The sequence below is a fragment of the Leptidea sinapis genome, chromosome 3 (genome assembly GCF_905404315.1).
Source record: "Leptidea sinapis chromosome 3, ilLepSina1.1, whole genome shotgun sequence".
Classification (NCBI taxonomy): Eukaryota; Metazoa; Arthropoda; class Insecta; order Lepidoptera; family Pieridae; genus Leptidea; species Leptidea sinapis.
The window spans coordinates 17,834,254-17,852,504 of NC_066267.1; the positions used below are offsets into that span (position 1 = coordinate 17,834,254).

At 32.8% G+C, this 18,251-nt stretch overlaps 1 protein-coding gene across 2 annotated transcripts in view; it reads right to left on the minus strand.

Moving 5' to 3' along the window:
• LOC126978981 (zwei Ig domain protein zig-8-like) overlaps positions 1-17,752 on the minus strand; it is a 208,464-nt gene extending 190,712 nt beyond the window's left edge. For both annotated transcript variants that reach the window (XM_050828130.1, XM_050828124.1), the window contains exon 1: positions 17,548-17,752. The gene's annotated coding sequence lies outside the window, so the exon portion shown is untranslated. The remainder of the gene's footprint in view (positions 1-17,547) is intronic.
• Positions 17,753-18,251: the final 499 nt, after the last annotated feature.

Sequence of the window (18,251 nt, forward strand, 5' to 3'; positions counted from 1 at the left end):
TGCCTCCAACGGAAAAAACTTGCAAGAATTTTACCAGTGAGAGGCTCCTTTTCACATTATGCCGGCTAGATTAGGGTAATACAACGGCACCTATTTCTGCCGTGAAGCAGTAATGTGTAAAAATTATTGTGTTTCGGTCCGTAGGGCGCCGTATCTAGTGAAATTACTGGGCAAATGAGACAATATAACATCTAATGTCTCAAGGTAACGAGCGCATATGTAGTGCCGCTCAGAATTTTTGGATTTTTCAAGAATCCTGAGCGGCACTGCATTGTAATGGGTAAGGCATATCAGTTACCATCAGCTGAACGTACCTCTTATTCTAAATATAATAACTAAATCAATATTATAGTAACAGGTTCCTATTTATTCTATTAATAATATCACAACATCTAAATTTTGGAATAAATTGGCATATCAAATACCACTAACAGTATATACACAAGTAGAGAAATGGCACTTCCAGTGACAGTACAGCTACGAGGTAAGCAAATATAGTACAATGTTAATCATTTCCCGAATGTTAGTGAATCTAACGAGGGCGTGATTTATAAGCTCTAGAAGACTGAAGCCGAGAGGCTCAATAAACCCAAGTAGTGTAATAGTCATATATAGTGCTGTATACTACAACTAATAGTAAAATAAGAAAGAAAAAAATACAATTTCAGTACATAAATAACAAATATCCATTGGACGTAATTCCAGAAAAAAGTTCCAAACCACAATCATGTCGAAATTTAGTTAAGAACACAAAACTGGTCAAGTGATTCATATTAACCGACTGACAAAAAATGGCAGCCTTACTGCAGCCAGTCAATCTCAATGTCAATGTATAGAATAGATTATTAAACTTTATTAGATTTATTAAACATTAAACACGAATTCCTTAAAATGTGATATTTGTGGCTTGGAACGTTTTTCAGGAACTACTACTACTTAACAGTGACCGCAGAAAACGACAGCATAAATAAAAAATAAACTACGTTTAAAAAAACTGACTTCAAAAACTGAAAAGTATCAAATAATTAAAAATTTAATTTAATACACCTGTTATGCAAACCTTTACCTTTAATATTAATAAAATACTATTAGTTGTATGTACTACCTATTGATTGATAGGTTTTAAGTCAGTGCCAAGCCCTAAACAAAATAAAACTTAATATTATACACCTTACTTACTAAATTTATTTAGGTTGTCTGGCCTTGCGTGTCTGTCCGCTTGGGTTGTTTTTTTCTTGACGAAGCTATCCCGCTCAAAGTCACACGTGGCGAGTGTAGGTACCTTTATTATATTTGGCTTGGCACCAACATCAAAGCTATCAATATGTAGCACATACAAATAATAGTATTATATTAATATTAAAGGTAAAAGTTTGCATAAGAGGTGTATTAAATTAAAATTTAAGTAATTTGATACTTTTCAGTTTTTGAAGTCGGTTTTTTTAAACGTAGTTTATTTTTTATTTTTTACGTTTTAGTGTCAGTTTATAATAATATATTATCAACTTGAATGAAAACTCCAAAAAAAATCCGTACACAGAAAACACTTATGTCATCCAGGTAGACGAAAATTTTCATATAAATGTTCATAAAATGAAAACTACTAAGCCAAACAATGTAAAATTTTTATGGGACCAAATGGCATCTATTTCACAAGAAACAAAAGAAAAATTACGTAAATCGGATCATAAATCTCAGAGCAATCGATGTACATACATAAAAAAAAATACCGATCGAATTGATAACCTCCTCCTTTTGGAAGTCGGTTAAAAAATCAAAATATTATTTTACGCTTTCTTGCTTCACAGGAAAAGCATACAACGCCTTGGAAAAATGGATGGCTAACTGTTGAAGAGTTTTACATTCCGTGCCATGATTAAGTAGTCAACAAGTGCTGTTGAAACAGCGGGGAATATTTTTGATATTTTTTTGAAGCAAATAGTTCTTTAGGCGCCTCGAGCATTTTATTTTGTTGACCGTACAGTCTACCTGTTCAGAATGAAGACTGACGTTTCAATTTAAATCCTATGAAGATTCAGAAATATTACTAATAGTATTAAAATAAACATTATCAATATTTTATTTGTATTAGTTAATAGTCATTACTTTGATGACATCACTTTTTTGTGATTATTTAGTTTTAATATAAGCTCTTTACGCCTGAAACACAGGTTTACCTAGTTCAAGCACAGTGTTAACTAGATTTTAAGCAAGAGTTGTATTATTATCTTATTTAATAATCTCTCAATAAAAAAATTGAAAATGAAAAAAAAAATATATAAATAAACGGGTCACCTGATGTTTTGTTTCTCGACCTATATCGTTAATTTGAAGTTAAAGTGAATGAAGTCGAATGCCAAAATCCGTTCTTTGTCGAATTCATTCGCTGTAAGATCTTCAAAACTCAGGGAATCGCTTTTGCACAACACAGTATGCTTTTTCTGTGAAGCTAGCAAAAATGATTAACAATTATTTTATCTTTAATTAATATTCTTTAATCGTCTGTTACAAATTGGTCACTATTATAAATAATATTAATGTCCAAAATATTCTATCTATCAAATTGTTACTGCTTTTATTAAGTATCTAATATATTTATAGTAAGCTGTATAAGAGCATGTAATGGGAAATAAGAAGTCAAGCTAATTATTAATAGTAGGTGTATGCTAGCTTAACATTGAGTTAGTAATAACGTGTTATGTAAGCTTCTTTAGATTTCTGAACTAAATTAGTACATAACTACAGCTCACCTTTAAATATTTGCTCATTTGGCGATGCTAGGTTACCTTACAAAGGTAATACAGTCCAAAATTTCATGGCAATGCTTCGTGGTTTAAAATGTAGTATGTTGAAATAACGAGAGGCACAAATAATTATCCATAAGCTTTATTTTAAGTCTGTTTGAATCTGTGTAACGGGTTATTTGTATGTGATTTTCAGTCGCTTGTCCTATTTTCATGTGTGTGGTCATATTATATAAAAATTTAAATTTTTCGGTTTGCTTGTTATATATTATTTTCAATACTTTGGCCCTGTATAGTAACCGGAATCACCAGGATAGTAAAAAATGTGTGTGTGTACTTATGTATGATCGCAAGAAGTTATACTTCTTTGGCCTAACGAAGCAAAAATCAATAAAATGATTTAATTCTCGTGCTATTCTACGTTTTAAGAAAAAACGATTTTGTAAAAATCTTGAAAAGAGGGCTGTGACAATTAATTATAAAATAATATATACGGCTGTATGAGCTTGAAACCTTTACCTGCCTACTAATTAACTAAGTATCTAAAAAAAAATAACGAATGACGCAAACATCAGAAAATTTTAGCAACCAACTTCATCCTGTTACTTTTTGGTGACGCATTGATGCGCGCGCAAGAAGTATAACTTCAAAAGTATCGAAATAGTTATTAATCCTTTTAATCATAAGTAAAAAAAAAAAATATATACTAAAAGTACAGTTTAAAATACATAGAAAAACATTTTTAAATACGGAAAAATCAATATTAGTAGATATATATAAAGTTAATATTGCTCTAGAACGATAGAAGTAAATATTATTACTTTTTTTAGTTTTTTAGCTCGAAAATATCAAGGCATTATTTTCCCAATGGCAGAAACTACGAAGAATGTATTTCTATGCATTTTCTATGCATTTGTAAACAAAGTTAAGTTAAAGGTGGGAAGAAATAACAAACAAATCCTGAGACATAATAAATAGCGAGAAATAAATGACGCTGCAACAAAAGTAGATAACTACTGGAATCGCTTTTACTGAACATAATAATTGTTGATTGGTGATCATATCTATAATATTCATCCACAAATAGAGACCTTTTCATAACACTACATGTTTCAAAACTTATTCACTGAACTTTCCAACTACAAATTTGATTTTAACAGAATACCTTTTAAAGCTTAAAGTATTTCATTTCAGTACGAATAAAAATAGTCAAGTAAACTTGAAAAATTCAATGGGATTCATTAAAACAATTTTCGACCAATTGAACGGATTCCAGTGCGCAACGAGTGAATTTCGCTTAAGCATACTTTAAAATTAAAACTCGAACTGTAAAAAAAAAACAATAGAGCTTCAGTTTTAAACTTTTTTACAAAACTGCTGTGACATCCAACTTTTTTATTCGATCGAATAGAACTGGTGAAATGTAACTTTCCTATTTACTTAGTTTAAAGAAGTATAGTAAAATACTTAAAAGTGTTATTATTAGCTTAATCTGTATGTATGTTTGTTTATAAACGACTTATTTGGGCGCAATTTCGACCCAGTTTAAACGGTCAGATATCATTCAATCTTCGTATATTTATCGACGACAGAGTTTTAGTAATTATTTCATTTTTCAATTTGCAAAATATTTTTTTGTAAATTTATATAATTTTTTCATCTATCCTCGATAAGGCAGGAATTGATTGTTCATTTTAAATTTCTACCATTATCTTTTCAATCAAAGCGTGCCTTTTAGTTTTTTTAAACTATTTTTATCATACATCGGTTCGGGATGTTCGGGATATCTAGAATTTGTAACTGGTAGTTTTACAAAATATGAATTTGAATTGACAGAATGGTTCCACTTTTAAAATAATTTCAATTAAAAACATACGCTAGGCGTAACATTATTTTTTAATTGAAAACTTGTTTGGGTGCGTAGGGCATTTCTTACCGACTTCAAAAAGGAGGAGGTTCTCAATTCAACTGTTTTTTTATGTTTGTTACCTCAGAACTTTCGATTAGGTTTTGCTGACAATGGCATCCATGAGGAAATGATATGGGTGTTCAATTTGCATTGGATATATTTTACCCGACCTAAAAAAAGGACGAGGTTCTCAATTCGACGGTTTTATGTGTTTGTTACCTAAGAACTTTCGAATGGGTGAACTGATTTTTATGATTATTTTTATATTTGAACGCTGGTGCTTCCCTTGTGGTCTCGTTTAAATTTGGTCTAGTTCTGATTAAAGTTCATTGTCGTGTATAGGTGGAATTTGGCGGCAAGAATCAGGTGAGACAGCTCTTCGGAATACTCCCCGTGATAAATGTGAAAGAAGACACACAATGAAGCGAAGTCTCTACGCAACGCCAAGTGATCCAGCCGTTCACAGAGCACTTCGTCCCCGACAATTCAAGCTGCTCTGCGTTGCACGCGGTCTAATCTACTTATGTTCTTACCGTTGGAGACACTATAAATACTGTCTCATCCATTGGAATTACATATATATTTTCTATCCAAAGCATTTATATATCAAGACCATAGTTAAACCACTAATGCTTCAATATAATATATCCTATGTATACCAAACAATAAAACTAGCGTTATTGGTTGTTAAAGGGAAAATAGCTGCCAAAAATAAGGCTTTTTATAGAGATATTATTCGAGTTAAATGGACCGAATATGAATCGATGCAAACCGGAACCGCCAGAGTTATACTTATACTTTAGCGTTGTTACGTAATATAAATTCCTTTATACGTTACGTTTCTTTTTCCTTATGGTTCTTGTTTGTTTTTTCTTTAATTTAAGGGCATAATAACATAGGTTTTAAGCATTTATTGACTTTATTAGTAACCTGTCCTAGAAAACTGATAAGTAAGAAGTAAGTTATTTTGACAGTTCAAAAACAAACATCAGTTTTTTTTATGTTACTACCTGATGCCCGCGACTGCGTACATAAAGGGTAATTCAAAAATAATAAGCAAGTTTGGAATTGAAGATAATCACATGTCCTATTCCAGTTCCGGTTCCCGTTTTCGCTCCCGTTCCCAACATATTATATGAATCTTATTTCGTGGATAGATGTGAATCTCACTCGCGGGAACCATAGATATTTTCCGGATACATGTAACCTGTGTCCTTTCCCAAGCTCTAGTCTATCGCTGTACCAAATTTCATCAAAATCGGTTCAGTAGCTCCGGCATAAAAGCGCTATATATGTTTATAAAACCTATAGTTAAAAGATTAATTTGTAGTTTGTTAAAAATACTATTTTTTATAGCCACCGTTTGAGAAAATGATGGTCGAAAAAAATTAAAAATAGCCTCTGAGCGACCATGAGGGTTGGAGCAGTAAAGTCCTCGAGATTGAGAAAATTAATGAACAGTAAACAAGATATCGAATTAATAATAACCTTGTACCCGTTACTTTTCTTATCTTTGGACCATTAAATTAATTTCTGCTGTATAAAATATGTTCAAACGCGCATTGAAACTGACTTATAAATTCAATGATGAATATTAAATCAGTTTATTTTCAATCGTATCGGAAGAGGAATTAATTCAAAAGCTTGCACGTAAAGCGATAAAGAGACGCTGTATTATTTGCAATGCATTGTCAGCAGTAAGCAGTTTAATTTTACTTTATTTCAGGCATTATTTCAAACAATAGCAATTTATGACTCGTCATTCGAATATAATATGGTATTTATTTTTAAGCTTATTAAAGGGATTTTTGCAGTGGCAAAATCTATATATATATAAATATATATATACTACAATATATATATATATATATATATATATAAATTCGAGGCTCTTTCATGCCCAAACCACTGGTCGTATCGAGATGAAACTAACACCATTCGATGCGAAAAATATCCTAGTTGATTTATGGCTACTTATTGTTTAATTTATTTCCCTTAAAAATTCAACCAGCGAAGCGGGCGGGAACGGTTACTTATATATATATCTATCTATATATTATATAAAACCAACTCGTGTTAGTTACACCGCTTATAACTCAAGAACAGCTAGACCAATCACGAAAAAAATGTTATTATAAAAAAATATTTTCTGATACATTTTGTATGGATTGACATTTTGATGACATCTCGAGAATAGAAAAAATTCAATGAAGTTTTTTGTTAATTTTACGCTACATGAGTAATAAAATACAACTGACAGTGCACGTCATGTTATTCAAGTTGACTGGTTGGTGTGTTGGTTTCGAGTTTCTATTAGCTTATTGTGCCGATATTATTATTAACAATGTCACGACCAAGACGATCAAATTATTCCCGACAAAGACGTAATGCAACTAGGATTCGAAACATTGCGAATGAAAGGACTAAAGAAGAACAAGAAATTGCAGGTGAAAAGAACCGCGTTAGTATGGATCGACTTCGTGCTATGAATCACAAGAGCAATGCGAGGCAGCCCGTAAAACGGATCGGCTGGCAATACGAAATCGTCCAGGAAAACCTCAGAGATCAACAACTAGATAATTTTCGACGCACAAGAAGAAATTTATGAAGTACTGATTTGAATCGAGGAGCATTTTGATACGATTGCAGTACTTATTACTGTTTAAGTGTGGGAAACTACCGAATCACGACATTTTCTAGCAAACACCCAAAAATACAATGTTTGTTTCCAAATGACCCCACTTGGGGCAGTCATTATCTAAGAACGAGGACATTCAAGGTATTTATTTATTTATATACTTACACACAATACAGTAGAAGAATGACATACTTACTATACTTATTCCTGTGTATTATGTATGCTAATTCTAAAAAAAGTGTTTATAAATCAGTAATACGGACTTTGCTTTTGATATTGTAGATATAAGGACAGATTCAACATCGGATTGGATCATTGTAACCTCTCGAAGATGCACAGCATAAATTTTTACAATTATAACTTGATCGATGTCAAGAGATCAATGCAGCAATGATAATAGCAATTCTTCAAGATCTGTAGCAACTACTTCATGAACATTTTGCATGTCGAGTTAGCCCGCAAATCTTTCCTTTCCGATCCGTCTCGCATTCGCCCTGGCCATTCAAATCTTAAGCCCAATCCTTGAAAGTTTGTGGTCTGAATCCAGAATCCATTTCCCATGTTCAATTAATTATAAGTGGCATGTTCACGCGATGGTAGACCATCTGCGTTATTTTCTTTTGTGCATGATAATAAAACGGTAAATGTCGTCTATCACAAGGTGCTTCACTGAAGAGTGCAACCCAAGCACCAAAATACACAGCCAATAAAGAATCATTAAGGAACTTGATTTTTTTATTTCCTTATATTTATTATCCTATTAAAATTTTGAAATTAATTAAATCCAAAATCTGCTCATTTATTGCCTCTAATCGGTCAGCTAGTATATATATAATAGTTCGGGCGATGAAAAATTTGGCCGGCTCTCAAACAATTTTTTGTTGTTACAAAATTATGTTGCATCTAGCTATGAAAAGTACAAACAGAAGAAGAGCTATCATATTAACATTATTATGTTTGAAAGTCCTATTCCAAGTTAAGTGAAAAATTTTAGCTATTACTATTTTTTCAAATTTTGAAGTTATAAAGATTAAAAAACAAAATTCATTCAGAGATAAAAAATGTAGGTATGGTATTAACTTTGCCTTGTTTGTTTTGAAGAATTTAAGTACATTAAGTATACAGGTCGTCCCAAAGTTATGGAACATGAAGGGAAAGTGCCTTAAATATCGTTGATAGGGTGTTTTAGTGAAAGAAGACTTTATGTTATTTTTAAAAGTTAGTAATTTTGCATTCAAAGATTTTTTTAAAATTTCTTGCCTCGTCTGGGACTCGAACTGGCTGAAATGTTAAAAAAAACACCCCCTACTTATATTATGCCAATCGAGAGAATGGCCAAAAACTAATAACTCTTCTTAAGTAACATAGTATTTTAGAAGAAAGGAGCAACGTAAAGTGTTAGAGTCAAATTTCAAGAAAGTTATTGCCGACGACGACGTTCGAAAAGTAGAGATATTATCATTAAATATATAGCATTGATTATTCGTAAATAAGTATCCACTTCATAATTAAAATACTTTATAACATAGGTTTTTTTTTTTAGTTTAAAAGCGATACGAGAACGTGGGCGAGTTACAATCAGAATTGTGCCATTTCATATCAAGTATTCACCATCAAATGATAAGAAAATCAAAAGGCAGCGGACTCATTAAATGATTGGCGATTTGCGTAAGACAGGAGGGATCACATTTTGAGTATTTAATTAATTAATTTACAAAAACATACCCACTTAATTGACTACTTTCTCATATCTACATATCATAAAAGTAAGTTACATTTAAGTCGGTTCGATTCCTAGACGAGGCAAGTAATTATTAAAAAATCTTTGAATGCAGAATTACTTTTAAATCCAACATAAAGTCTTCTTTCAGTAAAATACCCTATCTACGATACTTAATATACTTTTCCTTCATGTCATCTCATAACTTTGGGACAACCTGTATACCATTAATATCTTTTATGGGTGTCCTTATTTTTAAAATTATGTATAATAATTTTAAAATAGCAAAACTCTAAATATGCTACTTAAACGTTGTCTACCATATTCTCTTAATTTATTGTTCAATAAAATATCGTTTAGTTTACAAACTTAGATAGATATTTACATCAATTTGAAAAATCTGAGACAGCAAACGTCGAATACCCGTATGTGTTGGTCTCAATGAGTCATGGATATTTTGGCGTCGGGAGCCCAGAGGCGCGGAGAATGTACAAAGTACTATCTTCTCGCCTCAATAAGGCTACTGGAAACCTAAGAGCTGTCAGCTATTTCAGTCAACGGATCAGCCTAGCTATCCAACGTGAAAACGCAGTATCCTAGAAGCAAAATCACAGTGCACAACTAAAACAATCATATGCTTCATGCGCTGAACTAAAGTAAGTGAAAATAAATTATTTGTTTTTATAATTTATACTCTATATTATAAAAAAATAAATAAACATTAAATAAAAAATAACTTTAAGTAATCATTGAGAGATCTTAAAAACTCAAGACGATCTAGTTTCGTAATTGTTAGTAGACTCAGAAAATCATAGTGGTTAAAGGTCATCCAAGCTCCATACAGTCAAAAATACATTTTTTGTCAGACCAAAATTTATCTCTATCAGAAACTTAAAAAATGTCAACTTAAGATATCATGGTATTGACGGTCAATTATTGCATCAACAATTATCCATCTATATATTTACAGCGCAATTGTAGTGCCGATCAGAGTTTTTGGGTTTTTCAAGAATCCTGAGCGGCACTACATTGTAATGGGCAGGGCGTAACAATAACCATCAGCTGAACGTGTTGCTCATCATGTACCTTATTGTAATAAAAAAATTCTAAAATTCTATTGGCAATAGAAAATCTGAAGAATCAAATTTATAACAACAGACTACCCAAATTGCAGTCACATCAAGTGACCGTTTACGACCATTAGACAGTAACCAGCTATCGCTCCTCTCACTATTTTATGGAGAACAGAGCTTCAATTCCATCACGGTATATATCACCTTTTGTACTCTACAATATTACATTTGAATTTACTGAAATTTTGGTAACAGACATAATTAAAACAGATAAAAAATACAAAATAAACTAAAATATTTCTTAGAAGTTAGATAAAGTCTTAAATACAATTTAATGAGTTTATACTTTGTTTCGTTGGAATTGCGTTGTGATTACTTTTGACTTATTCTTATAAAAGTTTTAAAGTATAAAGAACTTAAAATTTAATTCAATCTAAAGCGTACAGATGATTCGGTTTTAATTTCAGCTTAGTTCACCACGCAATACATAAGTTTATTTGTAATATAATATGTTTACAAACTAGATTTCGTCATAAAACAAAAATCGAATATTACTCGTGGTTGAAATGTCTTTAGTTTTTTACAATTTTATTCAAACCGAAAACGTTCTAAGTATGATTTAGAAGTATCCAGAGAATTGCACAATGGCTTTGTTAACCCTCTGACTGTAGAGTATATGTCCGAGCCGAAAACATATCATAAAGATGATGATATAGAATTCACAAACAAAGATATCGCGAAAGTCATCATGAGTATGAAGAGAGGCAAATCTCCGGGACACGATGGGCTCAGTATCGAGCATATACTCTGGGCCAGTGATAAAATATTTAATCATTTAAGTTGTCTTTTTAATCTTTGTATCAAATTTGCATACTTACCGGAAGCTCTAATGCATACGTTAGTTGTACCTATTGTCAAGAATAAAACAGGCGATCTTAGTAGTACAACGAACTATCGACCTATCTCCTTAGGCACTATAATAGGTAAAATATTAGAACGTCTTATACACCCTGTACTGCTTGAGAACATTAAGATTGATGATGCTCAATTTGGTTTCCGTGCCGGTCTTTCGACGGATGCCGCTATTGTTAGCCTGAAGGGCGCTGTGAGTCACTACACAACTCGTCACACGTCCGTATACGCTTGCTTCTTAGACCTTAGCAGCGCTTTTGACTTGGTTAACTATAACATCCTATGGACAAAGTTGTTGGCCTCACAGGTGCCTAAAAGTGTGGTCAATTTGCTGAGATTCTGGTACGGAGGACAAACGAACTCTGTAAAATGGGGCGACGCAACATCTAGCAAGTATAGGTTAGAATGTGGAGTTCGTCAAGGTGGGGTGACCTCTCCTGATCTTTTTAACCTGTATGTGAATGGTTTGATCGAGGAGCTCAGAGGTACCAAAGTCGGCTGTCACGTAGGAAATGTTTGTGTCAGTAACCTTAGCTATGCTGATGATATGGTGCTTCTCAGCCCCTCGATCAAGGGGTTGAGGAAGCTGCTTTCAGTCTGTGAGCATTATGCTAATGCTCATGGTCTGAAATATAACGTTTCCAAAACCAAAATGATGGTGTTCCCTACAGGTGGAGGTCCGGATATGGTACCTGAGGTGTATCTAAACGGAACGGTTATTAGTGTTGTTAAGCAGTTCAAATATTTAGGTCACGTGCTTACGGAGAGGCTGCAGGATGACGAAGATATCGAGCGAGAACGAAGGGCCCTCGCTGTTAGAGGAAACATGCTTGCACGACGATTCGCTAAATGCAGTAGGGATGTAAAGACTACCCTATTCAAAGCTTACTGCCTAGGCATGTACACCTGTCAGCTGTGGGTAACATTTACACACAAACCATTTAGAAGAATAAGGGTCCAGTATAATGATACATACAGGGCCTTTATGAATCTTCCGAGATGCTGCAGCGCATCGTGCATGTTCGTGGAGGGTGGGGTCCCTGACTTCTTCGCTGTAATAAGAACAAGAATCGCGACATTTTGGAGTCGATTGCGCAACTCAAAAAAAGAAATCCTCACGGCTATATCTGACGATATCAGGAGCCCTATATATAAACGATGGATATCTGTTCACATGGAGAATAACAAAAAATAAATTGGACATGTAATTAATATTATGAATTTTTATATTTTGGACACCACACCCTTATACAGTGATGGTTTTCTAGTTTTTAAGTTTACTTTTAATTATAATAAATAATTAATGTTAACTATGGGACGTAATTGATCTGAAATAAAAGAATTATTATTATTATTATTATTTGTGTTTTTTTATGACAAAAAAAGGCAAGCAGGTCATCAAAATCAGATCAAAGAAAAACTCAAAAAAATCAGAGTGGCATTATAATTGCTCTCGTCGCATTGAGAAATAAGATGTTAGGTCTCATTTGACCAGTAATTTCATTAGCTACGATGCCCTTCTGACCGAAACACAATAATGCTTTCACATTTCTACTTCACGGCAGAAAAAGGCGCCGTTGTGGTATCTATAATCTAGCCCGCATCCTGTGCAAAAGAGCTTCCATCTGATAAATTCCCTTAGTCGTCTCTTACGACACCCTTGGGCCTGGGACTTCCCTTTTCTTTTTATGCCATGGGGAAGCACAGAGCGTTACATTAAATCCAGCTGAATGCCAGTAAATTCGATATATTAGTTGAAAAATACTGCTCAATTTTGAAACATACCATAATATATCGATTCTATCGGCTGTTTAACGTTAATGAATAAAACCTAGCTTTTGAAAAACTTGCAAAGTATCCTTAAGAAAAGAACTCGTTATTCAGCAAACAGATTTTTATACTATAAGAGCCAGGGAATAAAATGCTATCACTGAATTTAAGATCAATACTATCAACGTTTTTCATCTACCGAAGATGCCCTTCGATAAGCCGAGACACGTCCTATCTCGCAATCTAGTCACGCACTAATAAAGGTACATACAGGTCGAAGAGTCAGCGGAAATTGAAGGGATATCATTAGTTCACGCTTCATGTAGTGAGAGATAATGCATTATTCAATAATGTTGAATGTAATTAATGGCATATATCACCGCTCGAATACGTCTTTGATAAATGGATGAATTGAACCTTTGATCATAGCTAAAATGTCATTGCTTGAGCGGTGCCGTGGCTGGGGGCGTTTCTTCCCTTAAATATGGTTAGTGGAGCGATAGCTAGTCAGTCTGTATTTATTAAAATGTTTCACATATAATATATATATTTTTTATAATATTGACATACTACACAAATTATATCATTGTCCCAAACTAGGTATAGCCTGTGCTATTGGTTATAAGATACGTATTTTAACATACATAAAAAAGCGGCCAACGTAACATTATATAAACTTCTTGTAGTTCGCTGTGTTTTATGTGTGTTTCTATTTTTGTGTGAAAATCTTAATCACAGAATTTTCAACAGTATAGTTACATAAATAATTTGTAAAAATCTTATTTTGAGCTCACCTTTACCAAAGAGGTAGTAAGAGACGTTTAATATTTATAACTTAAACATGCAATGGTTTTTTTATCCTAAATGAAGAAATGATATTTGATTGAAAATTTATCGTAGGGTTCTATCCCACGGACTTTTCAACTTATTTGAGTATTCACAATACATGAACCGATAGCAATAATAATTACTATCTCAAATGTTAGCATATTCTAGTAGCACTTCTCTACTCGACACAATATATTAAAAAAAAAAGGATATTAAGAGTTTTTTTATATCAAAAACATTTCACACCCATTTATCAAAGCAATAAAGATGAAGACCGTTTTCTATTCGTGTCTTAGACTACTATTGTTAATTCCTTATACAATTCATCACCGATTTTTTATTGTTTTAAATTTTTATGTTTTAAAAAATCATACAAAAAATCATACATCATCATACATAAAAATCATATCATGTTTAGAAATATAAAAAAATATTGATAAAAATATTGTTCTTAGAATATTTGCCTTTTCATCTGACGTTTGTGAATGTAAATCACGGAAACGGCTTAACTGATAACGAGATTTACAAGGTTAATCTAATAATATAAATAAATAATAATAAAGGAAATCCAAGCGATTCACAAACAGTCAAAAAAGTTACTCTCAGTACCATAGAACTTGTTAGTGGGTATATTTGGGGTTTTTATATAGGAATTGGTCTTGAAAGTTACTAAATCTGATGATGGCATAATGATTTTTTTTTGTAAAATATTTTATGTGTGTGTAATACTAAAATGGCAAAGGATAGGATATATATTAACAGAAAAACGGGAAAAATGGACTAAAATAATAACAGATTGGTATTCAACAGATGGTAGTAGAAAAAGAGGTCGCCAAACTAAACGTTGGGAAGATGAAGTAAAAAAGTCGCTGGGTCTAATAGCGAAGAGGAGGTCTTTGTCGAAAAACAAGCTGTTTGACTGAACATCGATAGTTTAGATTTATGTTCATATTTAGTAAAATATCACTTATTGTCAAAATATTACTTATATTATTTGTTACCACCAAGAAAGGCTGTATGTATAATATGTATAAAAAAAGCTTACTTTTGGGTACGGTATCCAAAACCATTCTAGATTTTAACTACGGAGCCACCGTGGCCAGGCTCCATCTTAAGTTAAAAAACTAAAGTATAGTATCCGAACATACTAAGTACTGAAACAATCTTAACTAATATTATTAATAAGAATATGAATTTTTAGTTTGTTATCACGCCTTGTATGTACTTAATCGATCAATTACATTACTTAATTACATCTGAATATTTACTGGAATGTTTTAAATGTAGCGGAGCTTCGTGTGACGGTGACCACTTTTGGAAAGAGACCTCGAGGGAGTGCAACACGTATTTATCGCCGACAAAGTCGCGAGCTAATGCTAGTATTTCATCAAAACGGAAAAACTATTATTGAAGTGAAATGCAACACACATAGGTACAAAAGTATATAAAAATACAAACATATCGAAGGCGATAATGATATAAGTCCAAAAACCATTTAAAATGGCATGGTTAAAAATCCAATTCTTTGACAGACTTTTCTGTATCAAAGATCAAAAGCAGTCGAAATTTAACATCCATTTTGAGGGTAGGAAACAAAGAAATATTTATCGCATGTGGTCCACGTCTCGAGTTTTCCATCCAAACGCTTCAACTAATTAGAATTCGGCAACATTCGATAATGGGTCAATAGATTTATTTTATTCATTAATGAAAAAGCACATTAACCTAATAATCGGCTCCTTTCAGCCGGCAATAAATCGGCATTCTGGTCTACACATTAACGCTATACAATCCCCGCACTATCAGATCGGGACAGGCGGCCATCTTGGCGACATCACTGTGACGTCTGTACATCAAAATCAACAACATCAACAAAATACTGCTGAATGACGTCACGCAAATATCTATATCACAGGTTACATGCCTTGTCTTACGCGCGGGGTTTATATCAAATGAAATCAAATGAAAATCACTTTATTCACGTAGTCTAGTAGTGTGTCTCGGAAATGACACTTATGAATGTTAAAAAAAAACATTTTTTTCTCTTTGAATCTACCACTATTTCGGGTTGAACTAATGAGAAGAATTAGCAAGAAACTCATTGCCACTCGTTTAAATCAAGATTTCCATTTCTATCGTTTTACAAATCATTTCAAGTACAATATATGTTAAGTGATGCAACCTATAACTGTAACCGGCATCGCAAATCGCTTCTCATAAGCCCAGAGATTTTATTCGCTACGGTGATCTTTGAACTGAAACACAAATTATAGTGCTTGTCCAATATGATTGCAAAAAAATGCGCTGCTATAGTAATAATCTAACCGACATTATGTATAAAGTAGTCTTCCGCTGGTAAATTTCAACTCGCGTGAATTAACCGGGTTAGTAAGTGTTATAAAATAACTCCCTTAATTTTATTAACGAATTAATAATAACCGTTTAATTTTAATACCGATTCCAAGCCTTGACTGTAATACACAAATTATTTTGGGTTTTATTAAAAAATAACTCACATAAGAATTTTCGACATCATCAATTTTTATATTTAAGATTGCTCATTTTCAATGATTTTTGATAAAATTATAAAATTGTATTTTTATAGGCACAGCTTAGACTATCGGGTGAGCTAATATACGAGGGCGGCACTGAAAATTTCGGGAAACAAGGAAGTGACACAACATTACTATTTAAAAATGAATTAATTCCTTTTCGTAGTATTCTCCGCGAAATTTGACACATTTTTCCATACGATGGAACCAATCATTGAAGCAACCATTCCATTCGGAAGTTGGGGTCTCCAAAATGGCCGTTTTGTAGGCGTCCACAGCTTCTTCAGGTGATGAAAAACTCTGACAACGCAATTTATTCTTTATTTTAGGGAAGGTAAAGAAATCATTAGGGCTTTTGTTTCGGGTTCGTACGCATATATCCAGGATTCATCACCTGATATGATGTTGTATACAGCATTTGAGGATCCTGCCTGAAATCTTTCGAGACTTCTGACGCACCAAGTAACGCGAGCCGCTTTTTGCTCTTCACAGAGCAAATGCGGTATCTATCGGGAAAACAACTTTTTTACACCTAATTGTTCATGCAAGATTATTTGTATTTGACTCATGCCAATGTCTAATGTTGCCTGAATTTCGCAGTATGTCACATGTCGATCTTCCTCAATCAGCTTACGCACAGCATCAAAGTTTTCTTTGGTGACTGCAGTTTTTGGACGACCATGACGCTTAACTGAGCTTGACACGTCCACGTTGACATTCAGCAAAAAAGCGATAAATTGTCGGTTTGGATGGGGCTTCATCACCAAATGCAGAAATCATCCGGTCAACACACTGTTTTTGTGTTAAACCACTTCGAAAGTCATAATAATCGCTCTACAATTTTCTCGAGTCACTTCCATTTTCTCAAACAAGTTTGACAAAACCTTGTGACACGACTGATAATCTTTTTTTAATAAATAAATGGATTTTTAAAACCAAGGAGTTTTCAATTAAAAAGATATTAATATAACAGGAACAGTGGAAATATTCCATTCCCGATACTTTTAGTGCAGCCTATGTATGCATTAAAATTACTGAAAAATCATAAAACCGAAATTACCAACAAATGTAAAGTAATAAAGTCTTATATGAAGAAATCGAATAATCTGCATATTAATTAAACTGTATGTAAACTGAAAAATTGCAAAAAATGTTTTGTAAGTTTGAATTACATGTAAGTGTACTAATTTTATATTTCCTTATATTAATATAACACCTAATTAATTTAGGGCTCATATTATTTTGCACAAGTAATTATATTTTATTAAATATTTACGAAAAAGTATTATTATTTTAATATTTATTAGTTAGATTTATGCCGCAAAATTAAATAAATCTAAGTTATTGATCAATGATACATATCTATAAATTATCTGTAAATAGGACAACAATTATTCTTACCTGATTTAAATCCAATTAAAACCACTGTTAATTCTATTTTACACAAAACACACAAAAACCATTCACAAACACACAAACCCTCTAAAATAATCCTCACAAGTCACTTTAAATACATACAAACTTTATTATTTTTCCATTATTTATAAATTTAACTTTCGAAGTTCGCAATGCGATACACGAGTGAACCCACAAACACGTGCACAGTTCTGAATCTTATAGCTGACTGACGGATAGCCTTCCAGGGTTGCAGATTCAAATGTGTGGGTGTATACTTATAGGACGTCTACGTCGAGGTTTTGTTAGTGTGGGGGTGTAGATGTGTCTGTGATTTCATTTTAGATGTGCTGAGGTACAAGATAGTGTATGTGTGCACGTAAGAAGTGTTGGCGCATGCTCAATGCTGCACTAGTGTTTGGCGCTCTGAAAAACATATTCGCACCATAACAATAACTGGAAAAGAAAATATTTTGTAACTTATGTGTCAGGTTATTGATTTAAATCAGATTAGGTGTCGATTAAGGCCGTTACCCCAAAAAATCAGCAAAATAGCGCATAATTGAAACCATTTTTAACGGTTTACATGAAGCTTTTATTTTTACAAAAAATAATTATATGTCTACAGAATATGAGAAGAAATTTCATTTTTTAATAGATATTGCGAATAAAAATCACCAAAGTACCCCCAACTTTACAGTTGGAGCGAT